This window comes from Pinus tabuliformis, chromosome 3_2, assembly GCF_031772625.1.
Source record: "Pinus tabuliformis cultivar Carrire ecotype Pingquan chromosome 3_2, CPIR1, whole genome shotgun sequence".
Taxonomy (NCBI): Eukaryota; Viridiplantae; Streptophyta; class Pinopsida; order Pinales; family Pinaceae; genus Pinus; species Pinus tabuliformis.
In genome coordinates, this window is record NC_142302.1 from 510933303 (window position 1) to 510946670 (window position 13368).

The 13368-nt window shown below is 35.0% G+C and overlaps 1 pseudogene; it reads right to left on the minus strand.

Moving 5' to 3' along the window:
- Nucleotides 1-10309: 10309 nt before the first annotated feature.
- Nucleotides 10310-12925, minus strand: LOC149181559 (ubiquitin-NEDD8-like protein RUB2; annotated as a pseudogene).
- Nucleotides 12926-13368: the final 443 nt, after the last annotated feature.

Consider the following 13368-nt stretch of genomic DNA (forward strand, 5'->3'; position numbering starts at 1 on the left):
AGAGATAAAAATATAAAGGTGCCGAGGGTAGATAATGGTGGAGACTTTTACAAGAAGGAATTTGAAGAGTTCTGTAAGAAGTATGGTATAACACCGTAGAAGTCTACTCCATACACACCTTAGTGAAAGGCAAGAAGCATGCTCAGTGGTGCGGGGTTAGGACAAGAGTTCTCGGGAGAGGGAGTGGAGACTACATGTTACCTGGTTAACATATCACTATCATCAGCATTGGAGGATAAGTCTCCACAAGAGGTATTGACTTGTAAGAAACCTTCTCCTTCACATTTGAGGGTATTTCGATATGATGCATATGTACATGTTCCAAATGAGAAAATAAAAAAGTTGGATAGTAAATCTGAAAAGTGCATCTTCATTGGGTATAAGGATGATTTAAAAGGTTATAAGGTTTGGAACTTAGAAACAAGGAAGGTTGTGTACAACCGATATGTGGTCTTTAGAGAGGTGAAATATTTTATTAAACATGAAGTCCTATTAAAGGAACCTAAGAAGATAGAGTTTAAACTAAAGGAGGAAGAATTAGACTCTACAACAAAAGATGGGACCATGGGTTATGTGGCAGAGGTTTTTTAACTCTACCAAGGGTTATTGTGTTAAAAGGGGTATCGGGGAAATATAAAGTGGGGGACAGAAATTGGATAATGCGAGAGCATATGAAAAATCTTAGGATAAATGGTTTTGTGGGTTTTTAAGGGGAATAGAGAAATCAATAATTGGGGAAAGTAATATTTGTAATGGGGAATGGGTTTCACACCAGGAAAGGGGTTTTTAGCGAGGGGGATGACTTTTTTAAGTGTAATTTCTAGGGGAGTGTGTGAAACCAAGGGGTAAAGGTCAGAATGAGAGGAAAGTGGTATTTATAAGTAATGAAGGGAAAAATGGGAAAATTAGCAAATAAGTATGTGGGGTGTAGTGAAATGAGGGGAAATTAGTAAATAAGCTTGGTGAATATCCTTTCTTTCTCACAATTCTTCATGCACATGGAACATATGATTAAGCATGATAAATGTGTTTTTGACTTAGCAACCTTGTGCGTTTGCAACATTTCTTCTACCTACCCTTTATTTACCCTAAAATTTTCTCTAAATTTCAATGGGTGCATTTGAGCTTGGTGACTCTTTATTTCATTTTCTTTTGATTTGAAAACTATCTAATTCTAACCTTATAATTTCTAATGGCTCACATTAAACTCATGAGCTCATTTTTATTTTCTACCGAACTATTGATCTCCCAAGATATAACAGTTTGGCTAGATCTTTATTCTTTATCTACCAACATGAAATTTAAAGCATGGATGAGTCAAGATTAAACTATTTGACCATCATGGATTGTGGAATTTCTTACAAGATGCACACAATCTTATTTTGCACAGTAAAGTAGAAAGTAGTGGCGTTTAAATTTTCACACTTTCATGATCTATTTTTATTTATTTTTTGGGTTCATATTTTTTACTTTTTTTTATCCTTCTCCTTTCTTTTTGTCCTTTGATTATTCTTTTAGGACATACCCTCTTTATATTTTTTAATTTTTAATATGGAAAACATTTTGCAGAAAGCAAAAGTATGTACAATATTACAAGACTAACCATAGCCAATTCAAAATTTTGAATCCTATTATTATAGGACCCTAACGTGCTCCACCATTGAATATTTTTGTTTGATATTTATCACCACTAAACCCTTATTTTTCTTTTACTATGCTATCCAAAAATCATATTATTCTTTCAAACAAAAGTCATGCAAATTTTAAAAATGCATAGCTTTTCCCTTTGATTTTTGATCTTGATCTTGAAATTATTGTATCTCTATAATATTGGCCTTCGAACATACAAAATTTCTCCTATGGTATCGTGTTTCCAACAACACTAGTTACATCGAGATTATATTCTTCAAGTAAATTTTACACCAATTCTCCAAAGATGACCTCCTTATGGACTCGTGGAATAGACCGAACTTCTATGGACTACCAAAAGACACTCTTTCAACATTTGGCAATTAAAACAGTACCCATGAAACTAGATTCTCTCAAATTTCGACCAATTTTTACAAAATTCAATTTTAATGTATCAAAAGAGAGTTATGATGATCTTCCACGAGACACTTGTTGAGCATATAAAATCATCTCTCATAGTATAGCTAACAAAATTCTCAATTTTTTATACAATGTTCACCAAGATTTCATGTCCGATACATTCTAATTTTGTTTGTATGAGTATTTTTCTTACTATCTAAAGCTATTTACGCAAAAACAAACAAGGCTAGAAACCTAATGGTGTATTGAACCCTCCAAACTACCAATCCATGGCAATTCTTCAAAGAAAACCAAACAAGAATAAGCATGTTAGATCTAAGATTTTGTGATCCATAATGTTGAAATATGTCTTCCGAATTAATCACATTATTAGGATTTGGTTGACATTTCTAACCAACTAATGTGGTTCATCCTCACAACAAGGTGGAAATCAATCGATCTGTGGAAATAAATAGCATGGGTTCATCATTGGCGAGAGTTAGTCGTTAAAAAATTAGTTATTAAGGTAAGAAAATTATTATTTAAAATTTGTGTCAAATGAAGGATAATCATGCCACCACAAACCTATTCTTGTGCTGCTCCATTGAAATAGGCCACAGAGTGCACTTTGTTAATGACTTCCAGAGTAATGTTCCGAGTCCGGGCAACCTGTTCATTGACCAGGATTTCCAAATAGCTATTACATATCTTGGGGATTATCTGTGTCCAGACAATGTTTTTCCCTCGAAAGATATTTTTGTTCTGGCACATTCAAATATATGAGAATACTATTAATGGCACGTTATGAGCTCTTGGCTAAGTTTCTACTACCCACCACCTGTTCCAAGCAGTTGGTATATCAATGCCAGTCCATGTAAGTGCTAATTTTAGTGTGTGTAAAACCTATGCCCATACCTGTTGAGTAGTGGGGCATGAGAGGAAGAGATGTTGATTTGATTCCTCCTCTGCTCGACATAAAACACACCATGTAGGCCCCAGATACGATGATTTCCTAAGATTAGATCCATTCAGGGTTTTATCCATAATGATGTTCCACATCAGTAAGCGAGTGCATGGTGGGCCTTTTAACTTCTAGATATTACTCCAATAGCTTTTTAGAGATTCGGGCTCATGGCTGGCATGGATGATAGGATATCCATCATTTGGGGTATAGTTTCCTTTCTCCGAAAATCCCCAGATCATGTCATCATCCTCATCCCTTAATCTCACATGGGATTCAATTAATGCCTGCATGTAAGTCCTCCACTCCATGTGCCATTGAGCTGGTATATCCAAGGCCTCCCCAGATAACCACACTTGTTGATATATAGTTGTATTGTGAGGGTCTTCGAGTTATGCTATGTTGACCACTCTGTTTTGATTGAGGAAGGTAATGAGGTCAGGTGGGAGATGGTAGGAGTTTCCAGAGCCAATCCATGGATCGATCCCGATGTGGACAGACCCCACATTACCGATCTGCCATATGAGACCCCTACTTATGGTGGGAAGGGTATTTATTACAACCCTCGAGATCACTGATATACCCTTCTTGTTTGAGGTAGGTAACCTTAACCAATCCAAAAAAAAGCTTGGCGAGATGTATTTGTAGGTAACCATCTCTGACCAAAGGCTCTTTTGCTTCAGGAGCAACCAACCTAGTTTTGCTGCAAGTGATTGTAGAAAAGTAGAGCGGACTTTTAGGCCCCAACCTCCCCATTTTTTGGGAGTAGAAATTCTACTCCATTTGACCCATGCATAGGGTTTTCCTACATTGTGGCCCTTCCGAAGAAATGAAAACATACTCATTGAATCCATTGTAGTATGCCTTGGGGGATCCAGGCCAGGGACATCCAAAATATCGGTGTGGCTTCCAAAATCGATTTAATGAGCACTAGTCTACTGACTTTGGAGAGTAGATGACGACTCCAAATGTTTAATCTTCTTTCCACCTTGGAAATCAACCATGTCGAGTCTACAATTTTGTATCCATCTTCTTTTATCCTAAAGCCCAATTACTTCAAACAATCCTCCAATGACAAGTTTTGGAAGGGGAAATTTTGTATTGCAATGTGGGTTTCCTATTGAGTACACACAGAGAATAATATAGTAGATTTGGCCCCATTTATTTCCATCTCTGTTGCAACACTAAATAGCTTAAGCACTTAAGAGAGTGTAATGCTTTCTTGTATTCCCACATCTAGGAAAATGTGAATGTCATCAATAAAGAGCAGATGAGATAGTGTGCATTGATCCGTCATCTTGAGGCCCAAGAGTCGCCTTGCTCACTTCTCCGATGCAATCAACCTTCTTAGGCCTTCCATGACCAAGAGAAATAACAGAGGGGATAGTGGTCACCCTTGCCTAATTCCACACTCTGCCCAGAAAGAGTGGGAGGTTAATCCATTGATTAAGATTGCAAATGATATAGAGGTGATACAACACATAATCCATCTGATATAAAATAGTGGGAACCCGAGATGGGTAAGTACCATCCTTATGTATAACTAGCTCACCGTGTCAAAGGCCTTTGAGAGGTCAATTTTTAGCAACACCCCTTTGAGTTTCTTCAATTTGATGGAGTGAAGGGCCTCTTGGGTCATGGCTATGGCCTCATGGATTTGTCGGTTTTGTAGAAAGGAAAACTGTTCCGGAGAGATGTGGCCCGACAACATTGGTTTAATGTGGTTTGCAATAATATTCACGATAATTTTATAAAGGAAATTACATAGGGATATAGGTCTGAATTCATTGAAAGATAGTAGGGAATATGACTTGGGGATGAGGGATATATAGGTGGAATTGATAAGTTCTAACATTCTATCCAATAAACGGCTTTGTTCGACCACAACAAGTAAGTCCAGTACAATGATGTCCATATTAACTTCAATGATCTATTGCTATTAGAGGAAAGAGGTATGGTCGAAGGTCTTCCTATTTTAAAACCCGTTCATATTGATTGTGATGCATGTGCACTAGGAAAGTTGCATAGAGATGAATTTCCTGTGAATGTTGATAGAAGGGGCAAAGATATACTCGACATGGTACACACAGATTCATGTGGGCCTATGCACACAAGATCGTTAGGTGATGCATACTATTTTTAACTATTTATTGATGAATGTACTAGATTTACTTGAGTGTATTTCCTGAGGAAGAAGAGCCAAACTCTTGAATACTTCAACGAGTTTAGAAGTATGGTTGAAAAGTACACAGGTAAAAGCATGAGGATTCTCCCCTCAGATCAAGGGGTAGAGTACAAGAAAGCTTGTGTCCTCAAATACTGCAAAGATAATGGTATACAACAACTGTTTACAGCACCCCACACTCCTCAAAAGAACAGGGTTGCAGAGTGGAAGAACAAAACCCTTGTGGAGTGTGCTCGTAGTATGTTGAAAGGTAAGAATCTTTCTAATGGGTTTTGGGCTGAAGCAATTAATACTCGAGTATATCTAAAGAACAGGAATCCAACGAGAAGTTTATATTTAAAAACTACTTTTGAAGCTTTATTTGGTTATAAGCCCGCAGTTAAGCATTTGAGAGTTTTTGGGAGTAAAGCCTTTGCCCATGTCCTAAAGAAAGATAGAAAGAAACTCAATTCAAAGGCCATGAAATTCATTTTTGTTGGGTATTGTACAGAATTTAAGGCTTAGAAATTGTTTAGTCCCTCTACTCACAAAGTTTTTGTGAGTAGAGATGTAGTGTTTCATGAGCAGGTTAGTGATGGAAGCCATGAGAGTGCTAATGGAGAAAAACATGTGCCCTTGTTGGTGGAAGAAGGAAGTGATGAATCCGGTGACAACAATGAGCAGAAACAAGAGTAGCAAGGGAAAGAAGATGATGTAGCTATCAAGACAAGTCTAGAAAATGATGATCAGACAAGGTTTGAAGCTACCCCGCCAATAAGGAGATGAGGTAGGAAGGTTTCGTTTCTACCAAGATATAGGAAAAAATCTTTGATAACTAGTATGATGAAAGTTTTTTAACCCTCGAGTTATAAAAAAGTGAGTCAATATATTGAATGGAGGGTTGCTATAGAAGAGTAATATGAATCAATCATCAAAAACAAAACTTGGGATTTAGTTAAATTACATAAAGGCAAATGACCCGTATGATGCAAATGGTTGTATAAGACTAAATTTAAAGCGGATGGGAGCATAGATAAGTATAAAGCAATGCTTGTTGCAAAGGATTATTCGCAGCAAGAAGGCATAGGTTATTATGAAACATTTTCCCCTGTAGCTAAATTAAACACAATGAGAATGATAATTGCTTCAGCTACAAAACACCATTGGATGATTCACGAGCTAGATGTTAAATCTACATTTTTAAATGGGGACTTAAAAGAAGAAGTCTACTTAGTGCAAATTCAGGAGTTTGTCGAATAGGGTGAAGAACATTTAGATTGCACATTGAAGAAAGTGTTGTATGGACTAAAATAGGCACCAAGTTCATGGTATGACAAAATTTATTCATTTTTCCTATAGAATGGTTATAAAAGGAGCAAAAATGACCCTAATCTTTATACCGTGTTTGATAAAGAGGGAAGTATTGTTTTTATTTCTTTATATGTAGATGATCTAATCATTATAAAGAATGTTGATAATCTTATTAAAGATATCAATGCAGAGATGTCACAAGCCTTTGAGATGAAAGACCTTGGAGAGCTACATTTTTGTTTGGGTGTGGAAGTCCCTAGGGATTCTTGACAAACTTATGTCACAGTGTAAGTATGTGATGATGTTAGCGGAAAAGTTCAGAATGGATCAGTGCAAAGCTACATCAATACCTCTACAGCAATACCTTTACAGCAAAATTTAAAACTTGAGAATGAACATGGATCTAAGGAGGTAGATGTTACCTTGTATGGACAACTCATTGGGATTCTAATCCACTTGACTACATGTACGCCTCATTTGGCTTATGGAGTGAATGCATTGAGCCAATTTATGTCAAAGCCTCTTGAGAGTCATTGGGTTGCAGCAAAAGGTGTTTTAAGGTATTTGGAGGAAACCAAAGATTTTGGTATTTAGCATTGGCTCTCAGGTCATTACATGGACAACAAAAAAGTAGAACACACTATCCTTGTATTATGTGGAAGCTTAATATCAAGCTATGTGTGCAACAAGATGTGAAGCAGCTTGGTTGAGGAGACTTCTCCTTGATGTTGATAAGAACATAAGGTTGCAAAAGTGATGAAATGGGACAACTAGTGCTCCATCAAACTTGCAAATAATCCAGTATTTCATAATAACACAAAGAATATTGATACACAATTTCATTTTTTCATGGAGAAAGTTGAGCGAAAATAAATCCATATTGGGTATTGTAATAGTTGTGACAATGCTCATGATATTTTTACCAAAACTCTTGGTAGAATCAAGTTTGAGTTGTTTAGGGAAGCTTTAGGCATATCTACGAATCCATTTCTCCAAATGTTAATGAAGAAATGTAGTAATGGAGTGACCGTTCAAACAAAACCTTAAGTAGTTTGTTCATTTTTTCTATGGTATTGTTTTAACTTACCTAAATGTGTGTTTGATGTATATATTTCTCTTGTGATGAATTATAAGACTGACCTGTGGAGAGGAAGTGTTAGTTGGGTGTGAGTTTTCTTAATAAATTTGATTAGTGTATTTTTTGACAAACATAACCCTCAACTAATTGTTATTGGATTAACATTGAGATGGACACTGCTATTATTTGTTATATTAATGTATTTTCCAAATAATTTTTTCTTTAAAATTTGATAAATTTTTCAAATAACTCAGTTTTTCTATCCTCTAGTTTCTTGCCATCAATCTAAGTTAGTCAATTCATGTTTCCATTACCGAGTCAATTGGTCTTTCCATCACATTTAACAATTAAATTGCATTAATCAATTTATAATTTTTTTAATCTCATTTTATGTAATGCGTTGTTAATTCTTTTAATCTCATTTTATGTATTGCACATAACACAATATTTAGCATTGTAACATCCAAATCAAATTCAAATTTTGTGGTGGTGTAGGCAGCATGATAAGTGTGGTAAAATTATAAATATAATTATACAAATTGGAGTACAATTTTGTGGTGGAGCAACTAGAATGGTAAGTGTGGTAAAATTATAAATATAATTACAGAAATTGAAGTACAATTTTGTGGTGGAGGGAAGAGCAAGGTAAGTATGGTAAAATTTACTTGGGCCTCAATGAGGTTTGAAATATTGGTTGTGAGTTGAAGTAACATATGACTTTAAGAATTAACTTTGTTTTCTTCCTGTTTGGTGACCACTTCATCCCTTTTCTCATTGGTTTTTGGGTTCATTTTGCACAATTGTTAATTTGATTTTGATTTTCAAACTACTTTTCTATACCAATTTTCTATACCTTACATTATAAAAGATTGGACCTCAAGAAAATTTAGTTATGGAAAGATCTACACCACAAATTCAACAAATACATTGATGAAATTCTAGAGAATTTGTCAATATGTAGTGACCATTTATAGATGTCATGGTGAATTTCCTTTGAATATGATGGAATGGTGAATTTCCTTTGAATATGATGAAGTATGATGGAATGTTACTACTGTACAACTAATTAGAGTGGTTGTGATGTTGTGTCATGGATTGCAGGTATTGTACAAGAGAGTGGGGCTATTTATGATGTATCTACCATCAATGTTTTTTTCTGCAACAACATATGCCCATCTTGATATAAAAAATTAATGAGCAACATGATTGGATCCTGTGATGGATTTTTGAGATATGAGCTGATCTAAAAAAATGGAAACAATCTAGAAACATGTGTACAACTCATAACTAAAAACTTGATAACTAAGGAATGGGTAAAAAAATGTTCACCATTTGTAGATGGGTAACTAATGTAATTTTTAATATATGAACTGATCTTTCTAGCTAATTGCACACCCATAACACAATATACATGAGAATGAAAATCCTACACAAACAAAAATAAACTAGAAACTAACAAGAAGACTACCAAAATATGGGGGAGATCCCAATCCTGAGGGTAATGTGAGGAAAGGTTATGGCAGAGATCTGAATCCTTCAAGAGGAAAGGTTACTTATCAACAAAAATATCACACCAGCATTTCAGACAGTGACAAGGAAGTGTGGTGGTGCCATAGATGTTGGTTGGGAGACATTCTCCCATGTCCATCATTGTTTATAACTTTTAATAAAGATCCTACCCACCCAACTTTCACCCAGCCACAATTCATATATCCCAAAGAAATCACACTACAAGATTCTTAATCTCCTATCTTGCATATCACATATTCCATTATATGTTTGTATTTTCCTAGCATTTAATCTCCATTAAAAATAATGAGATATAGCATAATACCCTCACCACAAAAGCAACATATCTTGCATATCATCGTATTCCATTCTATATTTGTATTTTCCTAGCATCTAATCTCCATTAAAAAACTGAGATATAGCATAATCCTCTCACCACAAAAGCAACATATCTTGAATATCACATATTCCATTCTATGTTTCTATTTTTCCATCATTTAATCTCCATTAAAAAAATGAGATACAACATAATCCTATCACGACAAAAGAAACATATCTTGCATATCACATATTCCATTCTATGTTTGTATTTTCCCAGGATTTAATCTCCATTGAAAAAATGAAATATAACATAATCCTCTCACCACAAAAGAAAAAAAAACAATGTAAAACAAATATCATATCACATATTCCATTGTATGTTTGTACTTTCTGGGCATATAATCTCCATTAGAAAAAGTGATATATCACATAATCCTCTCACCACACAAGTATTCCAACCTAGCATCATAATTCCAACCAATAATCACTTAATATCAGCTATATCTTGAGAAGTGTTTAGAAATTAATATCAGCTATATCTTCAAAAGTGTTTACTAATGATATGCAGAACAAAGAAAATAAACACAAAATGTAAACAAAAATCAAGTCCACAAATTTTGAATTGGTTAATTTTAAGGAGAATAAGACATTAGAAACCTTAGGAAAATGAACAATCTAGGTAACTCAATGCATCCATATTCTTCATCACTTAGTTAAAACTGAATTAGAATTTAATATTGAGTTGCAAAAGATATTTCTTATCCATCTCACTAACAACCCCCACCTAATTGGTTAATTTTAATGAGAATAAGACATTAGAAACCTTACAAAAATGGATAATTCCAAGTAACTCAATGCATCCATAATCTTCATCACTTAGTTAAAACTGATTTAGAATTGAATATTGAGTGACAAAAAATATTTCTTATCCATATCACTAACAACCCCCACCCAGAGCTAGCACCAGATGAAGAACATAACCAAGAACATAACCACCCCCAATGTTGTACTCACTCCGTATCTTTTCATCATTCATTTAGTTTCCTACATAGATGAGCCTGCAATGGGCATCAAAACAAAAAAACTTAGTATTAGAAAAAATCAATCCTTCAATACAGATAGGAAATTTATTTATGTACTTCATTCAACATTTCAATATTTTATCCTGCACAAAGTATCTCTTTTGAATTTAATATAAAATGCAAAATTACTTCTATTATAAATGAGTTTATAGGTAAACAATTTTTTTAGTTTTATAATCTGACAACATATATAGTATAATCATGTTGACTAGCGAATTTAGAATTCACAAAAGATTCTCAAGTTAGAAGTCAATCTGCTATGTAGATTACTAAAAGCATATACAACTTACAACACAAATTGTTATCAAACCTCCCCAGAGAACTAGAAGGATCAAGTGTTAGAGAGAAAAGTATACTAACAAAAACATGAAACACTAATGACCTTCCCCCAAAAAAAGACCAGAAATTGCACCTATTGCCTAAGTATTTCCTCCCCAGTGGCTGAAGAGATAAAATTGAAAGATATTCTTTACATTACAGAACCATGAAACAGACCAGCTACTTCAAAACCCAAATAAATACAGAATTTTGAAGAAAATCCTAGAAGCTACTTAAAAACCCAAATAAATACAAAATTTTGACAAAAATACTAAAAGCTGATGATAATCCAAATGTGGTTTGAGCTTGAAAAACTCAGTGCTGCAACATTGAATTAAACCAGTTATCGTCTAGACTCTAAGAACACATATGCTTAACTTACAATAATATAGAGTCACTTGCACAATGAAATCATACTATAAAATAACTAAATTATATTAAGGAAGACACTGAAATAGATGAAATCATATTATAGAAGAACTAAATTATATTATAAAAGGCACACAAATAAACTTGCACCTGGATCTAGGAGTATTGCATACCTTTGCTGTATAGGCGGTATTCCTTCCTTTTCCTCAACTGGCTGCTTAATTTGATCAATTGTATCATTGGGTTCAATATCTATCTCGACTTCCTTTCCTATAAGGGTTTTCATCTTGATGGAAATTCCTCCCCTTAACCGCAAAAGTAAGCGAAGAGTCGAGTGGTTTTCCATATTATAATCAGCTAGAGTGAGCCCATCTTCTAGTTGTTTTCCACCAAATATTAATCGCTGCTCATGTGGAGGGATACCCTCCTTATACTGTCACAACAACCAAATAACACACCTAGTTAAAGCCCAAGTGCAATTGCAATTTACAACAGAAGGAAAACACTCTGTATACACAGTGCTTAAACTTCAAATACTACGCAAAACCTTAAAACTCATCAATAGTTTAAACGACTATCAGCAATTACGATACACCATAGATATTACAAAAATCCACAGTGATTTAAAAGACTGTCAATGACTACTTTACATATGCTTCAAAATTTGCAAAGATTCAAAAGGCTATCAGCAAGCACTATAGAAGCAGTAAAAATCCACAATGATTTTAACGAGTATTTGTAAGTACCAATACCAAATAATCAAATTTTGGTACGCGTGATAGGCTCGGGAGTAACAGTGAGGAGTTAGAAGCTTCTCACGACAGGGTAAGGTTCCATCCCCACCAGCTTTGGCTCACTTGGAGATATGGCTCAAACTTATGACACCCGGAGAAGAATACCAGGTGAACATATAAAGGGAGTTTCACGATTGTGTTTTCGTTAAGACTTGCCAGATTTAAGAGGTCAGCAGAGGGGGGAAAGTGGGGAGTTGTTGTATCCTCCACCAGGGTTCAAAGATATACCAAAGAAGTGGCGGACACACAACCTACACGGAGTTAAGTCCAGGTGAGTACGTAGGTGTATAATGTAAGTAGGATCTCATTAGCGAATAGATGGCGGATGATCAATGCATATATAAAAGTTATCTCACCTCTGGATATATGGTGGCTAATCAATACATGAGAGGCATTTTATAGAAGTAAAAGTCAAAAATTCTACGCAAATAGCATTTAATTTCATCAACACAAGTAAAAAAAAAAACAAAAAATGCATGATAGAATGCCCAATGGTTAAGAGCGCAATCACTGACAATACAGAGTTGCAGAATCTAAAAAAATAATAAATCCGTATTCCCCTTGGATCAAAAGTGAAGGAAAAGTATGCATACACAAAGTTCACATGACACAAAAAAAACCCGCAATAAATAAAATATAACGGCAACAACGCGGCATGAATGCCCTGAATAAAACCACAGAGACCATAAAGAAAATCATAAAAGAATCCATTGATAACCAAAAGCCATCAGTAATAGAAAAACCCGACAAGCAACAAAAAAATTCGAAAACAAAAACTAAGTTCTACAATTCTGTCATACAAAACCCCACTCGCATCATACAACTAAAAAAAAAAAAACATAAACCTAATTGGGATACAACATGATACCTAATTGGGATACAACATGATTCCAATACCTGGATTTTTCTCTTCACATTATGAATGGTATCGCTGCTTTCAACATCGAGGATGATCGTCCTCGCTTTGAGAGTCTCCACAAATATCTGCATCTTGGCCTCAAAATATCACTGATCCTCCAAAAAAAACCTGTGCGAGATAGGGGAATCCAGCCCAGATTGAAGGGTGGTGAGATTACGAGTGAAATGGAGCAGTCTCTCTTGAAATGAAAATTATCGAGGACGGAATAGATTCATATAAGGTTTATGCAACGATAAGTTGTTTGATCCGACAAGAAACAAGAACCCCTTAACACAAAGGCAATGAAGAATTTGACACCGACCCAGGACCCTCATAAGTCCACGATTGTGTCCCTAAAGAACACCGAGATGATTTTACTCGAGTCGATGAAAAGCATTTTACTATAGATGCATATTTGCTTTATACGTCAAGGAAGGGCTTGGCCACAACCATGAGAATTGTGGTCCACCAATAGGATTGCAAGAAACTACCAAAATTTATTTTCAACTCAATTTTGTAATGAAATTTATTGTGT